A 16004-nucleotide genomic window follows, 5' to 3' on the forward strand; every position below is an offset into this window, starting at 1 on the left:
TTGAATATGATACAAATTTATCACTATTTCATGAGTTATGCCCCATACCCTAGGTCTACATCCTTAACTCACAATTCCATTGAAAAATAGAATGCTATGACAATTTAGAATAAGATTTCCTTGCCAAATATTTTTTTTGTGAATGATGGAGAATGCAAACTTCTTCAATTTCTTTCCAAAAATCCATACAACCACTCCCCCCCCAAAAAAAAACAAAAACAAAAAAACTGTTAATACAACTGTCTGGAATGTGGCAATCATCAATGGATCACATGACAAGTTATCTTTCACCTTTAAATTCTTCTAGTGTGAAGATGCCAAAATGGAAATCCCAAAGATATTTGATCTTTAATTTCAAACCAAGATTATTGGCAAGCAGTTTTCTTTCATAAAAGATGGGTAAAATAAAGACTCTAGTTTTGTAATCTTAAGATCAAACAGTCCTTTTTAAAAATATTTGGGATGGTACAGATTTAAATACACATCAATGTAAGTTTCAGGCAAGACCTATGTATAGTAATAATGCATCAGGTAGGCAAGTATTTCTTTTGGTGATAGGTAGTTCAAAAAGTTATATCACAGGGATTATTAAACATACATGTATGTGTAATCCAGTTGTACAAACACACTGAATATCGTGGAGCATTCACTTGGCATTCAAGCATAAAATGTATAGAGTATGCAAATCATGTTATTTTACAGTGTACATAATAAATAGCTTTAAAAAGAAAATATATCTAGCTTCATTATTGAAGATTGGACAACCTTCTGTTTTTAACATGTACAACAAATATCTGTCAGAAATATAAAGAAATTAAAACTTTCTGGAAAAAAATGTTTCTTGCAGAAAATATTGATAAGGGTATAACATATTTGTACTATTTTGTTAATCTCTCATTCATTAATATATATTCTTTTGGGTTTACAGTGAAAGCACTATTGTTCGTGGGGTACCAATTTTCCTGGGTTTCATGGGTGAGCCAAACAATGAAATTTGGTTCCCAACAAAAAGGAGATTCTGCTTTATGTGTTTACTGAAAAAGTAAATAGCATAAATTCATGAATCCATGAACGCGTATATTTTCCCTAATCCATGAAAGTCGGTATCCATGAATTAAAGTACTTTCACAGTATTGTTGCTGACTTCAATCTAACATCATTCATATCTATAGAGAAGAAAAGAATTGGATACAGAGTGAGTCAGGGAAAAGTAAGATAAGGCCTAAAAAAATAATTTGTCTGCTTCCTGCTATCCTACCTACCCTATTTTTGTGCCTACCCTAAATATTTTATGGCCATTTTGGTTCAAACACAGTTAAAGTTTAGATTGCTTTCCAATTTACTAAATGTAAAATGTTTTTGAAAAATAAAATAATTTCCTTACATACATATCTTTTACTTTTTCTTGTTGGTAGCAGGAAACATGACTTTAATTTTTTCCCCAAGTAAAATAAGATTATCTTCCTTTGAAAGCACATTTATTTTCCAAATACCAGTAATAATTGTTTGCTGACAATTTTCAGCAATAACTTTGTTGTGGGACATTTTCATTACTATGACGATATATTAAAATACCATCTTTGAAGTCATTTCAATAAGTACACTACTGTCAACACAAATTTTAATTTCTCAACTCTCCACAGTGGAGATATTTTGAGTGGCATCACAGTCTCTCCACTCTCCACAGTGGAGTCACCATTTCAAAAAATTGTCTGTAATTAACTTCTCCTGTCTTTATGCCAAGATATATTTTATGGTTCTAGTAGTTTAATAACATTTCTGTAAAGGGTAGAAAAAAATATTGAAAACTATTGAAATTTGGCAATTTTATCCTGGGTTTTACTTTGTTGGAGTCACAGTGGAGGACATGAGTGACTCCACTGTGAAGAGTGGCGAAATTAAAATTTAAGTTGATAGTAGTGTAGTAACTCTTAATAATGGATGAAATAGATGACCTTTGGTCCAGGCAAAAATCCTTGGTCAGGGTGCATTAATAATTCAAGTAAAATTTGTAAAATCTGTAACAATGATGTCAAAAAGTCACAAATTTATCAATTACATTATAGGAGCAGAGAGTTAGCAACATCCTATTGACTACTGTCAACACTAATTTTAATTTCTCCATTCTCCACAGAGGAGATATGAGTGGTGTCACATTGTTTCCAATCTCCGCGGTGGAGTCACCATTTTAAAAAATTGTACTCCTGACCTTACACCAAAGTATATTGTAATGGTTCTAGCAGTTAAATAACACTTCTCAGTTATGGGCAGAAAATTTAAAAAATAACAAAATGGAGCAATTTCATTCCTGTTTTTACTTCAATGGAATCACAGTAGATGATATGACAAGAGTGGAGAAATTAAAATTTTGGTTGACTGTGGTCAACTGTGTGTATGCATAGATGTTCTGAAACATGAATGGCTAAAAATTGTTGAAGAGACTTATTTCCGAAATGACATATGCAGTTAAGAGGTGATTGTTTGAAGTTTCATCACAGACGCACCTAATGGGTTTTGTACATTCCTCAGTGATATTACAACATAGCAGTGTATTATCAATGAAGTAAAACTACAAGTCAGTGAGCAAAGGCTCACTTAACTGATACCCCCGCTTTCAATCAAAATATAAGGAAAACAAACAATGTTCTCTGTAAACAGGAAGTTATTGTTGAATTTTTTTTCAAAACTTGATTCCTACCATATGGCAGGAAGAATGTGCTAAAGTTAAACATAGTTGATGTTTTAATGAAATTAAGAAAAAATTGCTTGGTCACTCATAGGCAAAGCCTTAAGTTACATCACATCATAATTACAACATTGCAGAAATTAGGAAATTAAACTTCATGTGAAAAAAAATTGCCCTTTTTTGTAGAGCCCTCTGCAAATGAGTTATGAAAAATTGACAGTTTTCGCCAGACTGTTAAGGTAACCAAATGCCTAAAATGGTTCCTCCATCTAGGGCAGTGGTTGTTGAATTTAAACTTGGTGATGAAAAAAAATCCCTAATCATCAAGTTAATGGACCATATTAGAACTCTCCCATCCCACTTAACAAAAGGACATTCTCCTCTGTACACTCCATATTGAATAGTGACACTATCCCTTTAATTAACCATTGTGAGCTATATCAATTTGTCATTGTCAGTTGTGAGTAGCCTTTTTATATGAAAAGTAAACAGCTGACTGGGAAAAGTTCATTACATGTTCAACAACAACTCTTGAACTATTATTAAAGTTCAATTGGAAATGGTTGTTCACAGACTCAAATATTTGTTCAGTAGAATATTTCTCTTTTTTCTTCAATTTTATATTGTGGGGTAATTTGAGGGCGGACATATCTCTATATAGAATCAGTCCTGTAGGAAAAGTTACATAAATTACACTTTCAAAGCAGTAAATTCATCTACAGTCAAAACTGTTTATACCAACCACTGAATAACCTAAAAATCTGTCTAAACAAGAGACTCAATAATCTGAAAACCTGTCTAAACCAGAGACAGAATAATCTGAAAACCTGTCTACACCAGAGATTCAATAATCTGAAAACATGTCTTCTCCAAATACTCAATAATCTGAAAACCTTTCTAAAACCAGACTCAACAATCTGAAAACATGTCAAAACCAGAGACTCAATTATCCGAAAACCTGTCTAAACCAGAGACTCAATAATCTAAAAACCTGTCTAAACCAGAGACTCAATTATCTGAAAACCTGATTAAGTTTGTTTGTTTGTTTGTTGGGGTTTAACACCCGAGCAGCAATATTTCAGCTATATTCAGGCGATGAACATGAAATTGATGATAAAATGAACATGAAATGATGATGAAATGAAAAAGGGATGGGACACAAGGACAATGGGGTCGACAAATTTTGATTGCCACTGGAAATAGGTAGAGGCACTATTTGGTCACCTTTTACGACAAGCTTAGCACTGCTGCAGGCCTATTCTTTTAACACCCAGACCTGCACGGGGAACCTGTTTAAAGCAGAGACTCAATAATCTGAAAACCTGTCTAAACCAGAGACTCAATAATCTGAAAACCTGTCTAAACCAGAGACAGAATAATATGAAAACCTGTCTAAACCAGAGACTCAACAATCTGAAAACCTGTCTAAACCAGAGACTGAATAATCTGAAAACCTATACTGACCTGATACAGCCCCTTTACATCAATTTAAATAATTTGTTACCTTGCTATATAAAATATAGGTATCTATCTTTAAGTGTGAAAAGGGGTCCAATTTAGGTTGAATTATAACTGGCATACAGACTGCAGTAACTAAGGACAAATTAAGGCAATGACACACTCTACCCCCTCCCCTGTGCACCTTCAGAATTTTGGTGTATATTTCCAATATTATTTCCCTCAAAATGTTTATATTCTTAAACAGTTTCACTTAATTTTTACCCCTTTCCCCACTCCACCCACAAAAAAATAACGAAATCGCTGATAGCAAGCACATCTTTCAATTATGGTTTTCAAGACATTTCAAAAAACTGCAGAAAAGGTCATTTTTCATTTCATCGTTCAAGGGCAACAACTCCAACAAAATGTCATTCTACAACTCTGGCTTTGAGACTATTGGAGAGCTCTAAAGCTTATGAAAAACAGTCACATTTATTTTTCAGTATCTCTTATAGTCTTTCGGATACCTATATATGTAGAAATTGGTGATTTGACCCTTATGGTCTAAAAATAGCACCAACAGTCATGTTTTTCACTTGATCTATATAATTGACATAATTTTCAAAGTACAAAACCTGAGGATGCTGGTGGCCACATCTAATATTAATCAACAGAAAAGGTTCTTCAAAGAATAATTAACAACAACAGACAATAGCTGACGCCTAGTAATGGCAATAGCTCACACGACCTTTGGCCATGTGTGATTAAAAAAAAAAGTGACATCTCCCTAACATTAAACCTACCTTTGATGATTCGCTTATCGAGATATTTAACTGTGAAATTTTCTTTTATCTGTAAGTACACACAGATCTTCTTAACAACAATGATGAGTTAAAATTTAACTAAGTTGCATTTCACCATTAAGTACTGAACAAATATGACTACAACTCATAAAATTTAAGCTTTAACTGGATGAGTGCAAAAATCAAATCTAGTCCATTCTGAAATCCATGTCTCTGTTCAGCTCATCATTGAATCTATCTTTAATACAAGATCAGGTTAGCGTGCAAAATAAAACACCTGATCTCTCAGTTTTGTCAAGGTAACTGGAAATGATCTGTTCTTCCTTCCGCAACAATTCATCAGAAAATATTAAGTTCCATTAATTATACTGATAAATGTTATAAGTCTAATTATCAATACTCCGTCCATATTATCTGGGTTTAAATGAGTGGTCAAGGTAAAAAGATGACCCTCAATAGTTCTAGCCAAATGCATCGATAGGTCTCATAAAAATTCCTTTTTTCTCACTGATCAAGGATGAATCTCCCTACTTCACATAAGCCCAAGTCTTCAATGGTATTTAATTCATCTTTAATTCAATAAATGAAATTTCTGATCTCAAAAACTTTTCTAGGCTATAAAATGATACCATATATTCCCAAAGGTATGACTTCAATAGATAACACCTTTATTATTATCCAGTTTCATTTTATTTCATGAATATTGTTCCCTGTAAAAAGGTCTTAAATATCCAAAACTAACAATGTATTTCCAATAATTTCATACTATATCACTGAACATATAACCAAGCTCCATTTCATCACAATGACTTCTTTCACTTTAAAACTTCTTGAAAATCTAAAATGATATTTCGTTTTGCCTAAAGGTCTAAAACCTATTCAAAAGCACTTGTTATTTTATCCATCTCTATATCACATACAGAACACTGTAAAATTTTCGAAGATCCTACTGATTGCATGGGTTCAGTGCATTACTCGATATTTTTATGTTACCACCCTGAACTTGCTGTCTAATCTGAAAAAGAATATTATTTCTGTTTTAATATCTTAAAATTCATCAATGAAATTTTGTTACATAATCATTCTGGTATAAATCATGAAGCTAAAATAAGATGATAGAAATAGATTCCCTACCAGCATAGAGATATTTTATTTCATGGAAGATCAACCAAATTGACCTTTAGCATGTTAAAATTTTACCATGAACAAGGTTTTATTTGAATTTGGAATTATTTTGGGTTCAAGAAAAAAGTAAAAAAAATATTTAAAATTTATGCCTACTAAGGGGGGTTAGTCAAGCCATCATGACTAAGGGGGTTGATCAGTTGTCCTTGCTTTTTGTTATTCGACTAATCTTACCCCTTTGCAATGCTCATAAATGACTAGCCCCCTTACACAGGCAAAATTATTTCACATGATTTTCACACAAATTTCACATAATTTTCAACCGAATTGAGCAAATAAACTTTGTGAGAAGAATTCACTTGAATTTCGAGTGAAATCGAGCCTTCACATGAAATTCAAGTGAATTGTTCACATGCAATTTGTTTTTAAGTGAATTTCATGTGAAAATCATGTTCATTTCATATGAAGTTCGATTAACATGAATTTCAAGTGAAAAATATTTGCCAGTGTAGTAGAGGTTAGCTTCACAAATTATTTTTTTAGTCATTTTCTTAGAAGTCCAAAATAATTCTGACTTCACTGTGAAAGTACTATAGCTTAATGGGGTACCAATGTTCATGGTTTTAGTGGGTAGACATAACCACGAAACTTGGTTCCCAATGAATAAGAGATTCCCATTGATGCTAATACTGAAAACATTCAAACCACAAATTCAAGAATCCACAAAATTGTGTTTCTTCCCAGATCCGTGAAAATTAGGTATCCGCGGCTTAAAGTACTTTGACAGTATTATCTTGTTCTTGGACAGGGGCGTAGCTGCCTATAGGCAAATACGCAGTTGCGTACTTTCGGAAAAAGTAACAAAAATAAAAACACACATTTTAAAGATGAAGTAAAGGTTTTATGCAATGACTCACTGGAGGCCTTGAGCGACCCCCCCACCCAAGACCCCTCGCCGTAATTTTGCAAAAAGTACACAGACTGTTTGACCATCATAAGAAACAACTATATTAAGTTTCAAGAAAGGATAAGTTGTTCTCATGTTAAGGTGTGATATGTTTATGATGGACTGACAGAAGGACAGGCAGACAAATGGATGCCGGACATTTGTTTACCATTATACATCCCGTCAAAATTTTGACAGGCATATAAAAATGAGGTTTTTGACGGAGTTATCTGCCCGTAAAATATTCATTTTCAGTGCATTTCAATAAAGTTATACATCAATTTACCAAAGAAATATGGGAAATCTTGTCTTTTCCTTCAAAAAGGTATATTTTCATACCATGTCTAACCCACTGCCAGATTCCTACAGAGACTGACACTTAAGCAGCCAAAAAAAAATTACAATCTAAACAAGAAATAAACTATTTGCCCCCCCCCCCCTACATGTTATGTCAAAAATTGAGAATTTCCAATGGAACACCAAAAAATGTGTGAATGATCTATGAAAGTTAATAATCACCAAAGATGACAATAACCTGTTTATGCTTGCTATACTTTACAATAGGACTTTCCACCTTTTTGACCATATTCATGAAAATGTTCCATAAAATCCTAAATTTTACGATTTCAAAGTAACCTGGACTGCTTTTATTCTGTCTCAATTGAAAGCTTGAAAGGCTTTGGTGAAATTAAATATGATATAAACATATCACTGGTTTCAGGAGTTATGTACCTTACCCAAGGTCTACCTCCTTAAGTACAGGTAGTGATAGGGATTAGGCAGGAGCCCTGGGCCATATTCTCATTGAAACTGAAAATGACCCATTGAAGTTACAGGATTTTACACAGAATGTAATAAGTGGCCAATTAACTCCTCAATACTTGTAATAAATGCTGAAAACAGCCCATTTGAAATAAATTCTTTCTCGACCACTCAGTACAGGTCCATCAAAGAATTGGGCATGTAGATGGTACTAAGTCAACATAGTTTGTGAATCAAAAGTCCTCAATGAAAAAAGTTGAAGGTTCAGGACCTACATGATGTAAGTAAAAATTAAAGGTCCCTGACCTTTGACCACCACTAATATGAACTCCTGAATGGGAATATTTTTTTGTTCAAATATCAAATTAATTTGGAATAGGAGTATATTTAATGTGTATTTATCTTTTACTACCTGTACATAGAGTTGCAAGTACATGTACTTAAAAAAGCACCCAACAAATTTATTTTAATACCCATCATGGTAAACTGCACTAGCACAAAGCGTACCCTTATTTCACTGTGCAACAAAAACTAATCTGACATCCTTTATTTACATAACAATGCTAACAGTGTAAAATGAAAACGGTAATTCAAAACCATTGTCCATTTTACAAGTTGAAAATTTACATGTATTTAAAATTAAAAGAAATATTTCATGGTTTCATAATCAGTATGATTGAGAGGCCAAGTCAGAATGAAAGAAAATAACATTATCATATTAATTCATAACAAATATACATACTTCAGCCCCATTTACATGACAAAAAATTAAATACCAGTACATGTATGAGTGCACATGACTAAATTGGGACATGTGCAAATTTACCTGGATACATTAGTTTATAATTGTAAACATCTGATCTCATTCATATCTACATGTTTGATTGATTGATTGGTTGTTGGGGTTTAATGTCCAAGCAGCAATATTTCAGCTATATTATGGTGATCCACACATTTGAGTTTAGGGGTTAACAGGGAGTTTTTTAGGATTATTTTTTTGGGGGTGGGGGTTGTCACTTTATCAATACAGATAGGTATTTTAAAAACATATATTGATCGTCACTCAAAAATTAGTGTTACTTCTGAAATTAAATTATATATATGTGTGTGTGTGTGTGTGTGTGTGTGTGTGTGTCAATATGTCACCACATGAATGGCCAATCAAAGAACTTGGTACAGTTGTTACATCTAACACAAACATTATACTGCATTAAGGAAGTAGACTTAGGATAAGGGACATAACTCTTGAAATCAGTGATATGCTTGTATAATAGCAATTTCACCAAAGCCTATCAAGCTTTCATGAAAGTTGAAACAGAATGGAAACAGTCCAAGTTACTTTGATGCTTACATGAGATTGATGTAAAACAGGAAGTTGATATTCGACAGCAATCAAAATCACAATTAAAATCAAAGCATCCGGTAGCAGCCAGGGAAATTGTGATGAAAGTTTTCTCTTAAAATGGAGAAGTCCAACCAATTAAACAGCTTACAACATATGCCCCATCTATGAAAAACTGCATATCAAATTTGAAGTCAATTTCATCCTTTGGGAATTGAGATAGTTGTGACATAATTAGAAAAAACAGATTGACAAGCGGACACGTCGCAGGACAAGGTTTATATTAAATATTGTTGAAAAAGCAATCCTCTTAAAAAAACTTCATTTACTAACAATGTATTGTTATTTTACCTATTTAAGTACAATTTTTAGTAAAAATTGAAAACAAAATATTTATGCAATTATGAGGTATTTTCGAATATTTGGTCAACTGTTATGCTAATAAGAGCTATGTTTAACATGGAAATTGGATAAGATGGCAATTAACAGGTATGCGATTCAGTGGAATCCACTGTATGAAATAAAAACATGCAAATATCTTCTTCATTGAACATTATAAAAAATACAGTTTGAGAAAGGAAGGTGAATTTCAAAATGTAAAAATAGATTGATCGGCAAAATTTCATTAAAAAAACTTCAAATGAAAATTTACCAATTTACAGTAAATTCAAATGATATAATCTAATTTAATCTTTAAACCACAAAATTAAATCATTGTGGCCTATTTAAAGCAAAATAGATCAGAAGTTTAATGATTCAACACAACAGGTGTCTTAATGGCCTGTAAACAATGTTATTTATAGTTTTCTTGTGTAAGATTTGACATAAATTTAACACATAATTTTACAGATGATATACTGTGTATAGCAGGTTATTTTAGCTGGTATTACTATAAAATGTGGAGATTATGAGGCAAAAAGGGAGGAAGAAATTACATTGATTGACTGTTGGGGTTTAATGCCCGAGCAGCAATATTTCAGCTATTTTCAGGCGATGAAAATGAAAGTGGTGATAAAATGAACATGAAATGATGAAATGAAAAAAAGGAATGGGACACAAGGATAACAGGGTAGATAAATTTTTATAGCCACAAGATAAAAGGGAGGGAAGGGTAGAGTTGGGCAATATAGCCTCCTGTGGTGGAGCACAAAGGTTCCTATTGCTATCGAATACCACAACATGTGAGGAATGTGGCATCTAGGAAACAATTACAAAAAAATAGACAATAGACAGGAGCACAAGAAAATATTATAGAAGACAACAGACAGGAGAATAAAAAATATTTTAGAAGACAATAGACAGGAACACAAAAAATATTTTAGAAGACAATAGACAGGAACACAAAAAATAATTTAGAAGACAATAGACAGGAGCACAAGAAAATATTACAGAAGACAATAGACAGGAGCACAAAAAATATTTTTTTTCATCTTCAAGATCAAAACCAGTTCATATAAAATTTAGATACTGCCTATAGCAAGATGTTTCACGGTGTAGAAAAACTTAAGGAACAAATGGTGCTCTTTTGGTCTACATATGCTATATTTTTATGTGAAAATCCTTTCTGTATATAGATCTGTACTTTGAGAAAACTACACTTTAACCTCCCACTAAAATCAACCGAATCAAGAAGGATAACTCTTTCAAAAAGCTAATTTCATTTTATCTCAAAAAGTGCAACAACCAAATAAAAAACTAAGACTGGTTACATGGTCCACAGTTATTTCTAAACAAGAAATAAAAGTGAACTTTATTGGATTCTAACATGCATGAACCACCTCCTGTGTGCTTTTTATAGACTGCTACTTTATAATTCAAAATTGTAAATCTTCCAAGGCACCTCCTTAAAATCAAATTGTCAATCTCGAAAATTATGGCAAACTTTAAAAGGCAAATTATGATTCTGGCAATTAATCTTAAGCAATCTGTCTGCTTGACTGTTTTCTTAAAAACTCTAGTTGATCCACTTAATTCAAAGAAAGATAAAGAATGTATCTAAAATACAGTAAAACTCTGAAAAACTGAAAAAAAAATTCCCTTGAAATGATATTTTACTTATTCAAAGATTTAAAGTTGCTCTGCCTAAAAGTCTTGCTAGGTTAATAAATCTCACCTGGCACCCCCTCCTTTTTCAAAGTATCTGGATCAGGTCCTGAAGTCACAATAATTATCATTAAAAAGGAAATCAGAAACAAGGTTTTCTTGCATTAAAGTATTTGTATATCATGAAGGGTATTAAAAAAAATCCCACACTAATAAAATTAAGCGGTAGGCAAAGGAATAGCTCTTATGGCAATATCAAGGTAAAAAAATGGAGAGTTGGAAACCACCTGAATGGTCATGACTAGGTACAAGCATTTCAAAAATGAATATTGGGTTATACCAGGTTTTATAGCATGCCAAATCTAAATATAAACCAAGAGCAGTTTGGAAAGGCAATCATTGTTTACAATAATAGTTTTCTTGTGCTGAGGTGGCATACATGTACTAGTAACTATTTCAACTTTACTACATGTACAATGTTTGAAATATTCCAAAGCACTACCTATACAAAGCATATTAGGCCAGAAAAAAATACTAGTCATTTTCAGGTTACCCAACCTATCCTATTTTTTCTGCCTACCCTAGGGCATCTTATTGCTTTTTTTTTTTTTTTTTTTATAGAAATGCCATTGAACAATCATTGAACCAATTTGTGCAAATATAATTGTGATCGGCCATCAATCACTGATCAGTTTCTGATCAGTCATCAATCTGTCAAATTGATCTGTTAAACTGGTGATCACATAACATGATCACTGAGCGGTAAATATATGTTCTGTATTCTGTTGTTTCTTTGGCAATTTGTACACATATTTACTAAACGCAATAGATCTAAACATGAATTAATTTCTTTTATTTTACATTTCTTTTATTATTAACAAAATACAATATGTGGATTTAATATTTTAAATCTATGATAAGTTTTATATTTGAAATTCCAATGGTTATTCTGAAATTTACATGAAACAATCATCTATCATTTTACATAACAAAACAGCTATCGGTCATCGGTTATCAATCTGTCAGTGATCATTCAGTCAACAGTTATATTTCCTCTACCCTGGACTTGACTTTTTATGAGCAACTCGGCGGGTGTTTTTACGAAAGCAGAGAACGCTTACCCTACCGGTTCACCTGGTCCATGCTCCCAGTTTTTAGTGGAGTCCGACTTACCCATTTACTTTTGTTACTTTGTATGTATGATTTTAGTTGCTTTGTGTTCTTTGTTGTGTATATCTGTTTTCCATGTCTGGACTTTGTCCCTGGATTACATTCTTTTGATTTCCGCTATAACCTTGGTTCCCTTGATTTCTCTTTCTCTTGGTCTTACATTTACATCTAAATTTGAATGTATATGTCTGTGCAAGTACTTCTAATTCGTAGCTACCAATTTTCCTGGATCAGGGAAGAAACAGGACATCATGGATTCTTGAATTCATGCTTTTGAGGTTTTCAGTATACACATCAAAGGAAATTTCCTTTTCGTTGGGAACCAAATTTCGTGGTTTTGTCTACCCACAAAAACCACAAAAATTTGTACCCACGAAAATAGTTCTTTCACAGTATATCATTAAAAGAGAAAGATATAATTAACAATATTATTTGGATAATTAATATCTCTATAAGATGTAATTGAAGTTCAATTTGAATTTTGTTAAAAAAAAAAAAAGACAACATAGAAATAAAGGGAAAAATTGGTAAAAAATAAACTTTGTCCCTCCTGAGAATTAATCAAAGGAAGTTTTGAATAGAAACAAACAAAATTCATATCTATTGAAAGAAACCTGATCCCATCTTCCTAACTGTCATCTAATTAAAAAAAATAATTTCTGAATGATACCTTTAACTTTAAAAATGAAAACACTTATCTGAGTCTAACATCTTTAATTTAAATTGGTTGTAATACAAACAACCCATAGCACTGCTTATTCCTTTTTTTTTCTTTGGTAATTCTGTAAAGGTTTGTAGCAATACAAAAATATCTCATTTCACAACATGTATATACTTCCTGTATTTTGATACTGTACAAAGGCATGGATGGTGAACCTGACCTTTGACAAATTCCTATGTCAACCACTAAATGACTTAGAATCAGGCAATACTGCGTAACAGAAAACGACATTACAATTAAACCGAAATTAACCAAACCTCTTTTGACTGAGACATTTTTTTTTAGTTGAGGCAGGTACTCATTTACACAGGTTACAAAAGAGCAGCATGCTTAGCCTTTATAAACAAGAACATTCAGACCAAATCTGGTTCCAATTTGTCATGTAGTGTAAGAAGAGAAGATTTTTGACAGAAATAATGTTAAAAATAGCACAAAAAAAAACATGTCAAAAAAGGGCAATAACCCACAATTTGGCTTACCCTTAGGGTTTTGGAGATATATGCAAAAAACTACTGTTTGACCCCTATGTACTATTTTCAGTAATGTTTTTCAACGGATTGAAATCTCCACATCAGTTCTATGCAGGATACCCAAAAAAACATTCACACTAAGTTTGCTTTGAACTGGTCAAGTAGTGTCAGGGGAGAAGATTTTTGAAAGAAATAACATTAAAAATAGCAATAAAATGTCAAAAAAGGCCATAACTCCAACATGGGTTAATGGATTTTGACCACGTGTAGATCTCAACATGCTGAACAGTTTTACCCACCTCAAAATTTGGCTAAACCTATCAGATTTAAAGATATATGCGAAGAAACTACTGTCTGACCCCTATGTTCTAAAGGGTGTAAAGGCCAAGAGAAGTGATGCAGGAAAATTTTGGGGTAGAAAATTTGTGAAAAATCAATATTTTTGCGAACTCAACTTCTAGGGGTGAAAACTAGTTCAACCCCCTATGAATTCGTGACTGAGTGCTGTTTCATTATGTAAAAATGTTTACATTCAAAGCTTAGAAACTAATTTACCATGTAAAGTATATGGGAAATCAGTGAAAATTGAGATGATTGTACTAAATGCCTCAGGAAAATTGAAACCATTAACTTCCAGATCTGAGGAAAGCTCATTGTAAACATGATAATAACTACGAAAGCTTAACATGCATTTTTTTTTAAAATGGAAAAGAAATATCTTGACCAAACTATCTAGATACTACATAACATAAATAGAGCTTGATTAAATGATACATAAATGAAGGCCATATCAAAGATTTTAGTACAAGTCTTCACAAAGATGATGCAGTATAAATAACTTCAGAATGATCATACCTAATAATTTTTTTTTACAATGAAACCTGTCTAAACCAACTCCCTTTGGACTTTAAAGTTGTTCATATTAGAAAGTAGAACGGTTTATCCAGGTTAAAATACATTAAAATTGATACAAAGGAATTTCAAGAAGTATCTGCTTAAAACAGGTTGTTGGATTATTCAGGGTTTGGTTTCGACAGGTTTCCCTATAAATATATTTCAAACGTTCTGAGCCCCATGCAGGTCTGGGTGTCAAAAGAATAGGCCTGTAGCAGCCCTAAGCTTGTCGTAAAAAGCGACTAAATAGTGCTCAGAAACCCAGCTGGGGGCTAGGCACTCTGCCCACAAAGACTGGGATGTGTGCCCCAGGTGGTGCGTGTTACATACTGGGGTTGTCAGGCTATAATACGGAAAACCTGACCGCAAACCATAGTGGTGCACTGTGTTGGGAAAGAAGCCTCATTCCTCACATGTTAAAGAACCCTGCTGTGGTATTGGATAGAAGTAGGAACCTTTGCGCTCTGCCACAGGAGGCTAAATTGCCCAACCCTACCCATCACCTTTTTCTAGTGGCAATCAAAGTTTGTAAAGTCTATTATCCTCATGTGTCCCATCCCCTGTTTTATTTCATCATCATTCATGTTCATTGTATGATCCATTTCACGTTCATCGCCTGAATTATAGCTGAAATATTGCTACCCCAACAATCAATCAATCAATTAAATGTTTTGAAAAGATGAAGTTGCATTAACATACTTCAGAATTAAAAAAAACGTATGTCATTGAACTTGATTTTAAAATTATAAAGCCTTCAAGACTAAGAGTTAATAGAAAATTTTACTAATTTTATACCATCTATTTTCATTATTAACCTAGAAAAAACTGTGAGCAATGATCACTGTACTATACCCCCCATTTGATAACATGCACTTTGGATCAAAATCTGAAAAAGGAGATGCACAACAGATCTGTTAAAGTTTTATCAATTTCCATTTAGTGATGTAGAAGCAGTTACGCATAAGAAATTAGGGAATGAAAAAGTCAATCATTTTACTAATGTGAGACCTAAAAATCAGTCTGAACAAAATCAAACATACAATATATGAGGTGCACAATGAGAATGTGTAATAAAGATTCTGTGAAAGTTTTATTAAAATCCATTCAGTGATGAAGGAGGAGTAACAGATAAGAGATGGGTATTTCTCTGTGTAAGAGAAGGAAGAAAGGGCACACCCCATGACTAAATACCATCCACTTTGCAAGTGGGGGTTTAAAAACTGGTTAATGAATTTCTTTCACAAATATTAAAAAGCTACTCATTTGTCATTCTTTTATTTTGAATGAAAACTATGGATCATCAAATTTCGTTTGAGATTATTTGATTTGAAAAAAAAAAAAAAAAATTTCCAGTAACTTCTCCGGCAACAATTTTCTTACTGTTTACAAAAGGGAAAAAGGAGCCTGAAAATTGCGACACAGATTTTAATACAGTATTTAAGTAGCATTCCAGCTAAGAATCATGCAAAAAGTGATACATGGGTGAAAAGCCTACATATTTTTATTATTGATATTTTGTTTAAAATGCTTTAGTAAACAGAAATTAACATTTGGTTTCTCACATAACCCGTGCTTATAGGAGATAAAAATTGTATAGAATGC

General features: G+C 32.7%; 1 protein-coding gene across 2 annotated transcripts in view; it reads right to left on the bottom strand.

The window, feature by feature from the left end:
* Positions 1 to 16004, bottom strand: part of LOC148596944 (uncharacterized) — a 48123-nt gene that overhangs the window by 23420 nt on the left and 8699 nt on the right. Inside the window, exon 2 of one of the 2 annotated variants that reach the window (XM_088564364.1) lies at positions 4930 to 5944. The exons of the other annotated variant lie outside the window; for it this stretch is intronic. The gene's annotated coding sequence lies outside the window, so the exon portion shown is untranslated. The remainder of the gene's footprint in view (positions 1 to 4929; positions 5945 to 16004) is intronic. 2 annotated transcript variants of the gene reach the window in all.

The sequence above is a fragment of the Perna viridis genome, chromosome 15 (genome assembly GCF_037379345.1).
Source record: "Perna viridis isolate PV_CMFRI_1.1 ecotype Kerala chromosome 15, ASM3737934v1, whole genome shotgun sequence".
Classification (NCBI taxonomy): Eukaryota; Metazoa; Mollusca; class Bivalvia; order Mytilida; family Mytilidae; genus Perna; species Perna viridis.